The 16060-nt window shown below is 44.8% G+C and overlaps 1 protein-coding gene across 1 annotated transcript in view; it reads right to left on the reverse strand.

The window, feature by feature from the left end:
* Sptb (spectrin beta, erythrocytic) overlaps positions 1–15375 on the reverse strand; it is a 120365-nt gene extending 104990 nt beyond the window's left edge. The window contains exon 1 of the mRNA XM_087195271.1: positions 15169–15375. The gene's annotated coding sequence lies outside the window, so the exon portion shown is untranslated. The remainder of the gene's footprint in view (positions 1–15168) is intronic.
* Between the last annotated feature and the right edge of the window lie 685 nt (positions 15376–16060).

A 16060-nucleotide genomic window follows, 5' to 3' on the forward strand; every position in this document is an offset into this window, starting at 1 on the left:
GAACATGGTCAACACTGAATTCTTTCATTTAGACTCCTCCCCAGCCCCAGAGCTTCTCCTCTTTTAAAACTTAAATCTCTGGAAATTAATAGCACCAACCTCCCACATGCCTGAGCTAGAAAACTAGTCACGATCAAGAGCTCTCTCCCTCACTTCAGTGCCAGTGGCGCTATGTACCTACAAGTTTCTGAAGGACTTGCCAAGCTACTTTTAAGATTTGAAAAAAAAATTGGCTGCCTTCATGTAGAAAATGAAGACTGTAAAACCAAAATTAAGAACAATTACCGGGGCTGGGGGTACAGATCAGAGGTAAAATGCTTACCTAACATGTGGGAGGTCCCGGTTTCAATCCCTAGCACTGGAAAAAAATTTTTAAAAAGAATAATTCCAAAATCCTTTCAAATATTTTTTAACAGGAAAAATATATTTAATAGGAGACACTGTAAACTGTAATACCTTTGGTCCTTTACATGATTGGACAGTGGGTCCTACTTCCCAAAGGAAGTCCAGGCAGGACTTCATTGAAGCTCTTGTGTTCAGCTCATCTGCTCAATTCTCCTGCTCCAGTTGAGATCTCTTAAGTCATACCCTGCAGGGTGTCCTAATATACACTGACTGCATGCCATTCTGCTGTTTAAAAAGTTTTGATGGTGCCCCTGGATCTTCAATATAAACCACCAGCCTTTTTAATGGCCTTTGATGACTGCTACAATCTAGCCTCAGACTACTGTTGAGCTCCTCCATCACTACATCCTCCCACTCATCCCCTGCCAAAGCCACCCCAGCCTCACCACACGCACCAGCCTCCCATTTAACCCATGAGTGCCAACTCCCCTACTTAGCCAGTAGAAAACAGGGGCCAGTTTAGACAGCTGCTCCCTGGGAAGGCTGCCTGCCCCAGGTCCCAAGTCCAAACTAATCCTGGCTTCCTGAGCATCCTGAGCAATCCTTCCCGGAGCATTCTGCAGCTCCATGATGGCACTTGACTGTTCTACCTTATTTTACACTCAAGTCTTGGCTGTGTGTGTCCCCAGTGTGAAACCACAGTCCTCTCAAGGGTAGACAATGTGCCTTAGTCAGTTACCACTGTGTTTCCAATTCAGCCCAGCACATGCACATCCTGAAGAGCAGCTCTTTCTTGCCCCTACCTCCTTGCATCATTTCTGTCTACTCCACTGCTACTTGGTCCCCCAGGTCACTGCTGTATGAATACCTAGCTGGGTTTAAACCAATCAAATTTGGAGGCCATGGAACTAGCTTTTAAATGCTTTGCTTTTTCAAACCTGGAATCTGGCACTCAATTGACTGTGTGACTTTTGACAGATTTGGCTTTACTAGCTTCAGCCTTCTCTTCAATAAAATGGGAACTATACCTCACTCAAAGGACTAGTCTGAAGCACTGAAAGCCCTTAACAAGGCCCCAGGCACATGACAGAGACTCAGAAGTAGTAACAACAAATAGCAGCAGAGTCTCCAGTTTCTCAAACCATTTGGGCCACATGACCTTGTCAGAAGCATCCTTCCTGGATACTCATAAAATAAAGATTCTTACTTCACCACCATGTATTCAGGACTCAAATTCCATCATGCTGTTATTAATTCTGGAAGTCATCATGAAGAAATAGAAAGAGCGTAAGATACTATGCAGCTGTTAAGAATGAAAGAGGCCAGTCTCTATATCCTGATATAGAAAGACGTTCAAGGTATTTCATCACTAGGCAAAAAGGGCAAGTTGCAGTATAGTTTGAAAATGTGTGTGTGTGTGTGATACACAGACATATACTTACACAAATACTCACATACCTTTATATGTATATACTTAGAAAATCTCTAGAGGGATACATGAGAAATTGTTAATAGCAGTAACCACCAGTAGAGAGTCCAGCAGTGCCATTTATATTCTTCTGCATCATTGGACTTTTTTTTATTATGGACATATGTTCATGGTATCATTTTTTAAAACTGGGTTTGTAAATAAAGTTGTAGAAAATGATGAAGGAGAAGGAGGGAGAGACAGAGGGAAGAAGGTCTAGGCCATGGGTGGGGAGATAAGGACTCCACTCAGAATCCTGCAGCTAACTCTTGGCAACTTCAGGCAAATCATCTCCCTTCTGTGGATCTCCCTACTGGTAAAATAAAGGAGCAGAACCAGGTGCTCTCCAGGGACCATTTTAGATTATTAGATAATGTCCGCAAGGTGCTTTGAGTACATTTTATCTATAGAACATCTCTCTTTGAGACATTCTGAGACTTTCAGCATCAGGTTTTAAATGAGGAAAGTGCATACACAACTTCATTTTAACCCCCTTTGCAATTCAATGAGAAAGCATCTCCACTGTTTTACAGACAGAGAAACCAAGTGTAGACTGTACTGATTGCTTGCCAACCAAACACACTGCTCACTAGACTCTGCTGTTTGCAAAGTATTATGACTGCCAGGAGTTTTTTGCTCCCAGTTCATTCTGTGTTTCTTCTGCAGAGGAGGAGCAAGTCTCATGCAAAACAAGCAGAAGGCACTCTTTGCTGGTGGAAACAGGGTGAGATGTAAAGTGACTTCCTCTGGGTCTTGGCATAAACAAAGCACTCTCCCAGCACAGTCAGGAAGCATGGAACCCTTGGGATTGACTCTGCATCCCTCCCCCACCTGGACTGAGAGCTTCACCTTGAAGATGAGCGCATCACTGCAGTCATTTTCTCAGCAGTTTCTGGGTCAGAAGCAGTGAGAGCAGCCGAGCCGAGGCTGCCAGTGGAGCTGCTACACTGAGGGCTTGATATTGTATTAACATCTCTACTACACAGCCCCTGAACTCACCCAGGAACCCCAGTGAGAAGAGCTCAGCTGGACTGGACCAGCCAGAGTATTTTTCCTGTCTCCTGGTCACAGTGACTACACAGTTTTGCAATGCAAATGGCCTGGATTGTCCTCACAGGTATGGATTTCTGCCTTGGAGGGTCCTGACTTGTCTCCAGAGCCCTGGGTTTTGATTCTATCATGTTACAGTACCTCACTCCTTACACCTGCAAACGCCTCCACTCCTCTCAGAACTTCACACAGTGATGGATCCCCTGCTTCAGACTTTAAGCTAAATGTTTGGGCAACCAGACTTCCTAACAGGTGGGGGAAAGCATGCACAGAATGCACCCATCCACCTTGCAAAGGAATGCAGCACCTGATCTACTGACTCCACAAGTGGTAGCCTAGAGTCTAAAGGAGAAAAAACAGAGACCAGAGCAAGGCTAAAACACTCCAAAGTAGACCATCTCTGAGCATGAAAAGGACTATTTGCTCAAAAAGCACATGGCCAAACTACCAACCAGCAGTCAGCCCGCAAGAGACCTCTGCTATGGCACCTGGTAATCCTTGAGATGGGATGATGATCACTGGTGTTCATGGCATCCTAGAGCTTCCAGAAGCTGCTATTAGTTTATCTTACATTCACTGTCACCTTTGGATCAAGTTGTTGACTGCTGTCTGCTTAACACTGGCCTCATCATGCCCCTTGAAATTCACTGGAATCCTATTCAGTTGTCTTGACTGAGTCCCTTCCTTTGCCTCTCTGCCTTCACATCCCCCTCACAGGGCCAAGCTTTGTCCTCTGCCTTCTTTATCCCACATCCATTTTCCCAAGGCCTTTGAGGACTTTCCATTTATCATTTCATCTCAGAGCCCACACGTGTCTATGAAGGCCTCCTAGCTCCACTGACCGCCTTTGGCAGTTAAACGCCAGCTCCTATCACTGGGCACAGAATGGGGCAAGAGAAGAGAGTGGATGGATTGCAGTGGGAGTGTGTCCATGACAGAGATTTTTGTTGAAAGAAACAAAACACACTCAAAGGCCTGAGCAAGCAGAATGCTGGTGAGTCCAGCCTCTGGTGAAACTCACTTTGTGTCCGAGTAAGGCAGAAATGAGGGCAAGAACAAACAAACCCGTAAGTACTGTGATATTTTACAAGGTAACTTCCACTTGGACCTGCCTTAAGGACAAACAACCCAACAAGTTAAACACGCTCAGAAAATCAAATTCTCTACACAGGATCTTTTTTTCTGAAATGTTTTTCTTAACTGTTTACCTTTATAAAATAAATCTTGCATCTATAGGTCTGAATCACTCATCAAAGAGCCTTTCATAGTTGTATTCTGAGGGTCAGCCTCAAGCATTTACTGAAAAATGAGGTGGGAGTGACTGGATGTTGGATGAACAACTACATTTCCCTAGCAATAGACATATTCCCACAATGGAAGTTCAGCCCTCGCTTTTCCCTCCAGTAATGGAAAGCAGATGGAGGGTGTAGAGGTGGGGCGATGCTGCTGTTCGGGTCAAGGCCCTCCTCTCCATCCCCTGCCCCACCCATCCGCAGAAAGTGCCTTTCATCAACCCCTCTGCAGACTCTTCTGCAGGTCATCAATTTCTGCACGATGCACGGTGCTGCATATTCTTCAAACCTCCCCTATCACCCCACAAAACCAGCATCCCCAGAGCACCACACAGGAGCCGGTTGCTGAGCTGGTAGGGACCAAGGTCCCCATGGCCAACAGACACTGCCCTTGCTTCAAGGAACTCATGACCACCAGTGAGTCCAACCTGTAGAGGACCAACTGCTGTGAAAAGAAGAAAGAACACGTTTTCCCAGGTTCAAAAGCATGGAAAGAGGTTTCAAGAAAGCTGCACAGAGGGACTGCATCTGAATGGGGTCTTATGGAATACGTATGTGAGAGCTCATAGCTGAGAAAGACATTCTAGACAAAGACAATCGTGTAAGGAGAGTCACAGAGGCGAAAATGCACATCGAGTTGAACAAGTCACGAGAGCTGGGAAGGGCAGTTGGAACAGATTGTGATGGTACCTGGCTGCACATTTAAACTTTATTTGAAGGGAACCATAGAGAGGTTTAAAGCAGTAAAATGATTCGGTCTTTTTTTACAAGTCCTCTGCATTTTATTTCTCCATATATACCAGTACAGAAGGCCTGGGCCAACTGAAGACTTTGTTTTTAAAAATAATCCTGAGGTCAGGGTGTGAGATAGGTTAGAAAGGTAAAGACTAAAAGACCTGAAGATTAATAATTCAAACGTAACATAAGAAGAGTGACACTAGAAATTGCCAGAAAGAAACTAATTTGAAAATGTTAGAGGAAAATTGAATAGGGGTTGGCAGATAAGTGAATGTGAAAGTTTGAAAAGAAACCAAAAAGTTGCTGAGGTTTTTATTTGGAATGATGACAACACAGACCTAGCTTTGAGAAAAGGCAGGAGAGCAGGGTCAAGGCTGAGGGAGAAAGCCAAGAAGCCCCACTGCAACATGGTGGGTGCGATACACCTTGCTACAACCATGTGCCAACAGTCAGGAGAAAGCTGAGAGGCCGATGTGGAACTGAGGAGGTTAGGGGTTGGGGTTTAGATGCACTGGCAGCTCCCAAAAGGGTGCTAGAAGAGAAGGGATGGGAGAAGAAGGAAGGGAAAAGAAAGAGAAGAGGAGGAAGGAGGGAGGAGGAGGAAGAGGTAATAACTGGGTCACAGAACCCAAGGCAGGACATAGTTTCAAAGTGAGAGCGGTCAGATGTTGGGAAGTCAGGAAACCTGAGTCTAAAAGCCCATCACATCCAACAACTCCTCAGACCTCCTCCAAAGCAGTATTGAACATAGCTGACTTGCGACAGTGGGTAGACTGTACATGCTAATTAGCATTTCCATCCTCAGATGTCAGAGAACTACGTCAGAAGTAGGCTTCAGGACATTAATTATTTATTAGGAGCTAATAAGGAGATTCAAGCCATTAGGTTAAGTAAGTGCAAATATAAAACAACATATAAAGGTAGACAATTAGCTCTCTAATTTCAAACTATTAAAAATGCAGTATTAGGGGCTGGGGCTTTAGCTCAGTGGCACAGTGCCTGCCTGGCAAGCACAAGGTCCTGAGTTCAATTCTCAATACAAAAAAAAAGCAGTATTTAATAAAAAGGAAGCTAAAATTAGAAGTATTGTAATGTTGGCCTCAACCAAATATGGGCGAGAAAGCAAGCACTCTAGAATAAACATGGGCTGCTTCAAGTCCAGCTTAAACCTACTAGGTGGATAGCTGGGTAAGTTAACTTCTCTAAGCCTGATTTTTTCATCTCTCAAATTAAGATAATAATAGCATAGATACAACATTAAATAGATACACACACACGAAAGCTTTCAGTCTAGTACATAAGTTCTCAATAATGTTGACTTACTATCATTACAAACTCATTAAAATGGTGCTTCACTTTCCAAGTCAAAATATATATTAACTCAGTTACACACAATTTCAAACATTCATTCTTTGTTCAATCAGAAAATATTTTTGAGCCATTTCCCTCTCTACAAAGTGTAGCTCTAGTACTGGTGATACTTTCAAAATAAAACAATTTTTAAAAGACCCACTTTTCTATCACAATAAGCTTAGTTGAATGTTGTAGAGGGCAAGCTGACAACTCCAAAACAACTGAGCCATTCTGTAGCAAAGGAATGAGAAATGTATTACCTAAAAATATGAAGGTGGAAGCACTCCATGCTACCCAAGACCTGCTGAGGGAAGGGGCGGTCCGTCGAGGCTGTGGAGATGAGACAACTCTTAAGCTGGACAGGAAAATGGGCAGGAAATTTTTGAGAATAATAATAAATATTAAAGTGCCATCACATACCAAAAAAACACCCTGGGAAAAAATGTCAGAGAAAGAGGAAGTTCTTTGCCCAAGGGCAAACAGCAAGAGAAAAGGAACTGGAAGCAACCCAGAAGCTCATCACATGGTTCAAGGAGACTTTCTGGCTGAAATACATTATCATGTAATATTTACACCTTCCCTATCCGAGTTTGGGCTACATGCTCTACAAAGCAAAAATAAACAGCTGCCCGTCCTCTAAAAGTCTACAATCTAAAAATAGGCAAACCAATCTATGGGCACATTCAAGAACTTTGATGACAAACTATCCCCAAAGACAGTATTCTCAAATAAACACTCATCTAGCTCAGTGTGGTTTTCAATGTGAAGGGGCTGCCCCCATTTTGTTCTTTCATTTGGAGATATTAAACACCAGGGGAAATGTTAAAATTGATTAGAATTGATTCCTCAAAATTAAAAATAGAATATACAATAACCTAGTAACTCCACTCCTAGATATCCGTCCAAAAGAAGTGAAGGGATACTTACACCCGTGTTCAGAGCAGCTCTACACACAATAGGCAAGGAGCAAAGTGGCCCGGTGACCATCAAGAGATGGAGAGGAGAGGGCCTGGGAGTCGGCATTTGTAGGACAGAGTGAGTTTTGTTAAGATGGAAAAAGTTCTGGAGATGTATAATGGTGATAAGTACAGAGCAAAGAGAATATAATTATGCCACTGAGCTGTCCACTTACAATAGTTAAGACTACATTTTACATTACACATGTTTACCACAATTTTTAAATAGCACAGTTGTCAAGCCCATTTGATCACTATTCTTCATCATTTAGAGGAAAATAAAAACACTTGGCTGCTGACAACTGATGCAATGCTATAGGAAGGAGTGATAACAGCATGAGTCTAAGCCCGGCAGACTTAGACTTTATCTGAAGGAGAAGTGTCCAGTTACCATTCCCGAGGAACAGACACCTCTGTGACTCACCAAGAAAGTGGCTTCATGGGCAGCCATCATTTGAAAAGTTTTAGTCAACATAATCCCTGAAAACCAGCACCGTCTCATTAAGGGACAACTGCTAATGTACACATTTCAAAAATTACTAATAAGTAGCTGGGTGTAGTGGCGCATGCTTATAATCTCAGCACTCAGGAGGCTGAGGCAGGAGGATCGAGTTCGAGGCCAGTCTGGGCTACATAGTGAGTTCAAGGCCAGCCTGAATTACAGAGTAAGATCCTATCTAAAAAAAAAACCCCACAAAAATAAATGCAAATATGTACTGTTGCTAGGTTAAAGCAATGACTTTAAAATATGTCAGGCCAATGCTCAGATATGCGTGAGCTTTTCCTTAAAGGATGTACATGTAGGAAACTGTTGACGTGGTAGCCTAATAGGAGTAAGACAGGAGGTAGGGGAAGACTTACTTTGCACTGCATACTCTTGTATAATGTGGATATATATTTTAATCACCATATGCATTCATTTCATAAATTTAAAACGTTTCCTTTAATATGAAAACCATAAGGCATCAAAACAATATTTGCGTTTTAATCAAAACACTTTTAATCATAAAGTGAAATATACTTGGACTTTATTTCCACCCTACCTTAATCTCTACCACATAGCAGAGATGTTTTGAAAATGATCTAAAGAAGCAGTACCAAGCATACAGCACAGCGAAGGCTTCACTTCAAAACAAACAGATGTCATGAATCATCCACAATAAAACGTCTCCTTTTTAGTATATTTAGATGAAAAATCTGCCTGAGATTATTCCAAATCAACTCCACAATAAAAACAGAAATCAAAAATAAGAGGCCATAGTGTATTTGATAAAATATATCACCATCTCAGTAAATGGCCTTTTTATTCTTTCAGTCGTTCAGGCCTTGAGTCATCTTTGACTTATTCTTTTCCTCTGATACTCTACACCTAAATCCCATCAACCCTACCTTCAAAATATACCCAGAATCCAACTGCGAATCACCACCACTACCATCATCCTGATTTACCCGTCATCTCTCAGCTGGACCACTATGGCAGCTTTCATGGGCTCCCTGCCTAGGGCTGCCAGAGGTCATCTTTAAACACAAATCTGAATGAGTTACTCCCTTGCCCACAACTTCCAGTGCTTCCTGTCTCACTAGAAATATAATCCAGAACTCAATCTCTTCCCAAACATCCCAGAACCTCCTCCCTTGCTTTACATGAGTCTATGCTGAGAAGAAACCTTCTCAGAGAGTCTTTTCTTGACCATCCCATCTCTTGGATGTTCCCTTCATTCTGCTCTACTTTTTCTTTATAATACCAAAATTATGATGTATACCCACCTATTTCTTGTGGTTGTTTAGTACCTGCCTCTCTCAACTAAAATGTGGGCTCCAGATGCCAGAATTTTTTTTTTTTTTTTACTATATTCACTGTTCTATCCCCTGGGCCTAGAATATATCTGGCAAATAAATGAGAGCTCAATAAATATCTGTTGGAGACTGAAGTAAGGGCAAATCAAGGCCCTTGAGATCACTGCACAAATAGAGATTTTAAGGCTCAAAACGGGGCCTAAGTATAATGATGTTTAGTAAACTTGGGACAAAGTGTTGGAAAAGCCAACACATCAATAGGCAGCATATAAACCCATCATTTATCTGTGGCATGTTGCTGAGAATCCATTACCTCAAGCTTTGCAGCATCCTCAATATATACTCTACAGGGCTGTTCTCGAGGTTTTGTGGCTATGTTAAGGAGTAAATAATGCAATGTTCCTCTCTCTCTCTCTCTCTCTAACAAACTTAGATAAAAAATTCTGCTGAAGAAAGAAAGCAACCACTGTCTTAAACAGAAGGCCCAGAATATTCAATTACTCCCTGGAAGAGAATATCTGGAAAAAGCCCCAGATGTGCAAGTAGGAAACTGGATGAAAGTCAGGTTCTGTCATGAACTACTAGAGGGAACATGGGTAAATCAGGGTACATTTCTATTCCTATTTTCCCAATTGTAAAGCAAGAATAATGAGACCATCCATTCACATGGTCACTGTGAGATAAAATGAGATGGTATATAAAAGCATCCTGAACACCGAGAGGACTATACAGCATCTGTGCGACCATCTCCTTGTACTATGACAAGTCTACCGTGTCCTGGACTTTACTTCACATTCTCTTTGCCACCATTGGGGAGTTTTGTCTAAACAGGAACCTGAATCGGGTCTCCACCTCATCTTCCCACCTCCCTTTAAAACCTACATTACTGTCAATGTGAACTTCTAAAGTTTTTCACAAACTGGTCCTAAACCATCTTCATCTTCCAGTCAGAGTCCAACCACATGGAGCTACTCCTCATTCCCCAATCTAATCATGCTCAGTTGCCTACCTGTGCCGGGCCACATACCTAGACCCCTCACTCTCCTATCCTCATCCTTCCTCCTTCCATGAGGGAAATCCTAGGCACTTTCAAAAGCCTTCAAGGACTCCCCAACAAAATCAGACCTTCCTCCTGCAGCGTTCTGCTCAGAACACCTTTCTCTCAAAGACGCTGTTGAATTATTGCTTTACTTCCCCAACACATCATTTAGTCTTCATCTGACAGCATTAATAGGGTAAGACACATCACAGATACTCCGTGTTTGCTCATTTTGAATACATCCCAGTTATTTTCTTGAGTCTTTCCAGTTATAAGTCTTTTAAGACTTATAACCTGGAGCCAACTTCATGAATGGTTCTTTCTTACTTTTGCACTCCTGAGGAAACATGCTGGAAGGTGGAACTGATTCATCACTCCTCAGGGTCTCCTGGAAACAGGCAGGACCTGGGCATGGGGACAGCCTGAGGTTCCAGACCTTTTTCTATTCCTCAAAGTTATGTTTTACATGTGCCTGGTTTTATTTGAAGTGCTATGAATTCTGAGATGAGACACTCATATTTGAGTCTGGTACAAGTAGAAATAATTTTCGACTTAATTCATTTCCAGGATTATCCAAGTTGCTGCTCTTTTCATAATGGTAGAAACTCCTGAATTGACTATAATTCAAAGCAATTATTGTTCTTTGACTGTCAAGGTGCCCTGTTATTCTTTTCATAAATATCTTGGATGATCTGAGCCCAGTTCAAGGCAAAGTCTTTTTTTTCCAGCCCTGTGCCTTTTCACTTGCTAATTTACAGCATTTAAATGAAAGAAAGGAGGCCCGTTTTTGCCCCCGCTGCTAACATGATATACTGTATGTCTGAGTTTTAATTGCCCTTTAATTATACCCTCAGCCAGGTCTGCACAGATATAGTGGGAATTAAACATTAGGGCAAAGCCGGAGAAGGCCTTGCTGACACAGGAAGAAGACAGCTTTGTAATATTTCCTAGACCAGAAGAAAGAACAAGCAAAATGAGAGGTGGTCAGGGAATGTCATAAGCTAACCAAACAATTCATTGAGGAAACATTTTCTGTCTATGACTGCCTTAAACTCTGTGAGCTGCAAAGCTGACGATCCCCCAGTGGTTTGATGTTCAGCTAAGGCTGGCTGGAAATGGAAGAACTTGGATGGCTTGCCTGTGAATTAAGAAATAAGCACAGAAACAAAGAGAAACATGCTATGACATTTTCTAAATATTTACCAAGGGGAGTTGAGAGGAGCCAGATCTGACAGTGAATTCTTCTGCCCACCGCCTACATTCTCCCCTGATCTCCATCTCCCTCCCCAAAGCCAGGAGATCTTCCCCTCCTAGAGCTATTAGAGGGAAGGGACTTCTCTCTGAGTACCCCAGCTAATGCGACGTGATGATTCTGGCATGATAACCACTACATATACTCTTCCTCCCCAAACATCTTCTCTAAAATAAAGGAGTAACCAAAGATTTGTCCATGAAAGCGAACCGAGTCAAATACAAACTACTTTCAGGAGAAAATACCTCTTTTAAAGTATCCTCTGTCCTATACTTTTAGTTTGTAATAGTCTGCATTCTTTCAGAGCCCAGTGTACTTCTGTGGATTTCCCTACCTGGTCTCATTATGAAATCAAATTTCTCATAAGCACAATTATCTTCACTCCTGATCTTCCCAAGTCAATTGGTAAATGTTAATTTGCAAGTCCGAGGTTACAAAAAGTAAATATTATGGATAATGAAGAAATGCATTCAGTATCACTTCAAACCTCCTTCTGGTCATGTTTCCTACATTTTCAGGTCTTAGAGAGTAAAATTTTGTGTTTGATTTTGAAATTTCAAACAACATTCTCCAAGGATGATTTGATGATTAGGTTTAGATTAAAACAGGCATCTGACAGTTCCCTAAAGTCCTTCTCCACTCCCCCTAGAAAAGCTAGGAATTATTTGTCTTAAGATTCATACTAGAGTAGTATGCATACCCATTCTGTAAAAATGTACAACCACCTGTACAACTAACGAGCAATGGAAAGGTTAAAATTCAATGAAATGTTCACAAATGTCTTCTCTCTTGCCTATCATAAATACCTTTTCTTTTTTTAGAGTTCACTAAGATGGAAGTATTGGATAAGGTATGCCCTCATGATCGCCTCAAAAGGACAAAAGAACCTTAGTGGTTCAGTTAGACCATCTTGACCTTGAGAGACAGAGGAGGCAGGAAAGAAATGGGCTAGAGTGATGAGTACGGAAGTCACATAAATGACCAGGTAAACTGCAGCCAGGTCTCACCTTTCAGCAAGTAACTATACAAACAGAAGGCTAGACTCAGTGACCTCCAAGGTCCCTTCCAACTCTAACATCATTTGCCTCATGAATTTTTTATAGACATCCTCTGTCCTATCACACTGTCCCAATGCATCATCGAGCCCTCTTGGCCATTTCCAGGACTGGAAGGAAATTTTAAAAAATACATAAATAAATCTATGCTTTCACTACTGCCAAAGTTACAATTCTGTCCTTGAAACAATGACCTGAACATAATGGACTAAGCTAAAAAACCTCTGAGCAAATAAATGTCCAGTACTGTCTTTATGCAATATTTTTTAAGCTTCTCTGGTTTAAGCAGAATTACTACCCAAAGTCTTGGGACAAAGATTGTGAAGCTAAAAGACAATGCTCCAACCAAATGTTTTCAATTTGTCCTTCTACCCCACCCCCAGTGTCTAACCTTCAAAAGACAGTGGAACCAAACAGCTGAGCTTAAATCCTGGCCCCTCTTTCATCGGCTATGTGATGTGAGACAAGTTATTTAATTCCCCGAACCTGTTTCCCCATTTTTAAAATGCTTACAGTATGAGCTACCTTGCAGAATTACTGTGACAAACAGGATAATATAAAGAAAACTCTGAACCTTCAATTATTTATTCCCTCATTCATTCAGCAAAGATTAACTGAGGATCCATGATCAGCCAGGTACTGAGCTAAGCAATGGTACATAAAAAATAGAATAAATGAATGCTATTATTATTTTTATTTACACCAAACCATCTGTTTCCAGAACTGTGACAAACTCCAAACTTTCACTCACACCTAGTTTGCCTAAAATAGTCACTTTATTTTGCCAAATATGATCCCAGGTGATAGTCTACCTTTTGCCATGCCTGCACCCCCAAAGCTAATTATCCAGCAGGTGTTCTGCTATAGGACACCTTCAGAGCACTTGAAAGCAGCTACTGCTAGAGCAAAAGGTGGTATCCCAGCTCTCTACTGGGCAAGCCACTCAGGAAAACTTGATATGCCTGTGCCGCAAGGCCAGGCCCGGATGCCTGGAAGTTTTCAGGTGCTTTCAATTCCATGACCAGACTCTGAGTCTTCCGAGAACTCAAGATTAACAGGACTGGCTCATCCCCAACCACTGCCACTGGGCCCTGATAAAGCTAAGTGCAGCAGCTGAAGGGTCACATTTTCATAATACAGTAAGTCCCCACCTTGGGACCTTTTGAGTTGCGAATTTTCACAGGTGTACTGTTTGAGATTCACAAGCATACTGTGTAAGACTCACTTTGTTGGATTATGAACAAATGTGAGTTACAAGCATTCTCCCAGAACAGAACTCATTCATAAGTCAGGGACTTACTGTGCAGGGTTTATGTCTTTTCACTGTGCTTTAGAGTTTGATAAAATTCTGTATAAACAACCCACCTCTGGAGTTCACGATTTTCAAGATTGGTGGGCTCTTCTTTATTTTAAGCTTAGAATCCCTTTTGCTAGGTAACTGGCAGAACTCTGGACAAATACAGGCCTACCTCCTTAGGGTGCAGGGCATTCAGTACACTTGAACAAACATTTTGCACTTAAAATTTTCCAAGGGCATCCTGGAACTCAGAGCTCCTAGCAAAAGAGCAAAAGTCTGATCCTGGAATAGATTTCCATGTGCCCTCAATCAAGGAAGGAGAACGGGTGTCAAGGAGGGAATTCTGGAGTGAAATTCAGATGCATCTGTGATGCATCTGTGAAGCATCTGTGAAGCATCTGTGAAGCTAACGAAAGGTCAGTAGACAGTTCAGATGCGCCTAGAATTTTTATACTGCAGACACCTCTCCTTCAGGAGCTACAGGAATCACCTTCCTTAGAAAGGAAGCACGCATGGTGACTGCCACAGGGCTGGGTTTTGCATGGCTGCATCCTCCAGGAGGTGACAACCCAGCCTCTCCGGACAGAAGTTCCAGGACAAAAGACTCACTGTAACCCCACCCCAACTGGATGCATCTACAATTTTACCAAAAAAACAAAAAGTGCTTCTTTTCATTTTCCTTCTGCAGGTTAGGCATGTTATTAACTCCTAGCACCTCTAATTGCTCACTGTTAACAGTAGTTTGGATATTAATAGGCTGTAAACTGAGGCCCTACCCGAAGCTGGTTGTCATGGAAACAGTATACAAGCCCCTCCAAAGTATAGGGAAGTTGTTGGGAGATTATATTACAGCCCCTGTTATTTCTCTCATTTTCTGCTATTTCTTGGGGTCAAATTGGTGGTGGAGGAGAAACTGATGAGGAGGGTGAGTGGACAGGGGAACCCTGGAGGAGGAAAGGAACTCTGGGAGAGGTGGAGAGTAGGGGAGGGGATCCTTGGAGCGTGGCTCGGGCCCTCGGTTCTTTCCTCTGAGTCCACACCGGCTGCGTCGTGCCCATCGCCTAGAGGCCTGGCCCCTCCGCTGCCCTGCTCTGTCCTCCCCACTGGGCTCTGGGGTAGCCCGGGGAGTGCGCAGCCAAGTTCCAGAAAAGCTCAAAGCGGCCCCGGGGCCGAGGTGCTGGGCAGCGGAAGGCAGAAGGAGCAGCGCAGAGGTCGGACAGGCAAAGGCAGAAACCCTCGGCGCCCGGGCGGTGTCCTGGAGGCGGTGGCCGAAAACGCCCTCGGTCGTGTTCCCCGCGCCCCGGGCGACTCTCTAGGAGCCGGCTCTCCAAGCAAGAGCCCAGCTCTCCAGCGACTTGGAAGTGCGTCCCGGGGCGATCGCTGCCGCAGCCACCCCGGCCTCCGGGGCCCCGCACCCTCTCGCCCCCACGCCCGCCCGACACCTGGGGCAGCGCCCCGTCCCCTCGCGCCGCGCGCTCCAGCGCCCCGCTCCCTGCCGCCGGCCGCGGGGCCCTCTCGGGACTCACCTGCGCGGGGACCGGAGCGGCGGCCACCCCGAGCCCGGGGGCGGCGGCGGCGCAGGGGAAAGAGGGCAGCGCGGGGCTCCTGGCACAGCGGCCGGCGGGCGCCTGGTGCTGCGGAGCCGCGGACCCGCCCAGAGATATAAATAACATTATCTGAGGAGGGACATTCCTGCCGGGGGACATCGCTGCTGCCGGGACCAGATAGTCCCGCGGCGGGGGCGGGGAGGCGGGGCCGCAGCCTCCCGCAGCGCCAGGCCCAGAGCCCGCCTTCCCCACCCACTCCTGCACCTGCCAATCAGCCTCGGCGCCGGGGCACCTGCCAGGCCTCCCAGACCCGGACCCCGTGGTCGCGCGCGTCCCAGCATCCCTCCCATCCCGAACCCCCTGCGCGGGGAGAGGGCTCGACTCTGCAGCTCGGGCCTAATTCGTGCGCCCAGAGCGACGAACCTGGCGGCAAAACCGAGCCCTCCAGCCTTTCCCGCCCTGCGTCCCCTCTGCGTACAGTCCGGTGTTTTAATGTTTAAAGACACGCCGACGCCGCAGGGTAGGCGAGGCGGGCACCCGGGCTGTAGGTCCCCTGCGGCCGGATTGGGAGTGAGGCGCAGATTGTTCCCGTGGGCCGGGTGTAGGAAAGCGGAAAGCGCGCTGCCGGGAGAGCTTCTCCCTACTGGTGTCGAGAGCAGACGCTGGCCGCGCAGGGGGTGGGCACTGGGCCCGAGGCCCCCGCTCCCACCCTGCCGCCCAGGAGGCGCAGTTTCAGCCTGCACACTCAGTAGTCCAGGCGAACCAGGCAAACCCCGCAGCCTGCAGTCCCCCCGAGCTCGCCCACAGCAGGGACCGTAATCAACAGGCGACCGCCACACCTGCCCACCTGCACTTCTACACCCGGGTCTCT

This window comes from Heterocephalus glaber, unplaced genomic scaffold (assembly GCF_053883595.1).
Source record: "Heterocephalus glaber isolate CG9 unplaced genomic scaffold, H.glaber_assembly_v1.0 deba00001608, whole genome shotgun sequence".
In the NCBI taxonomy this organism is placed as follows: domain Eukaryota; kingdom Metazoa; phylum Chordata; class Mammalia; order Rodentia; family Bathyergidae; genus Heterocephalus; species Heterocephalus glaber.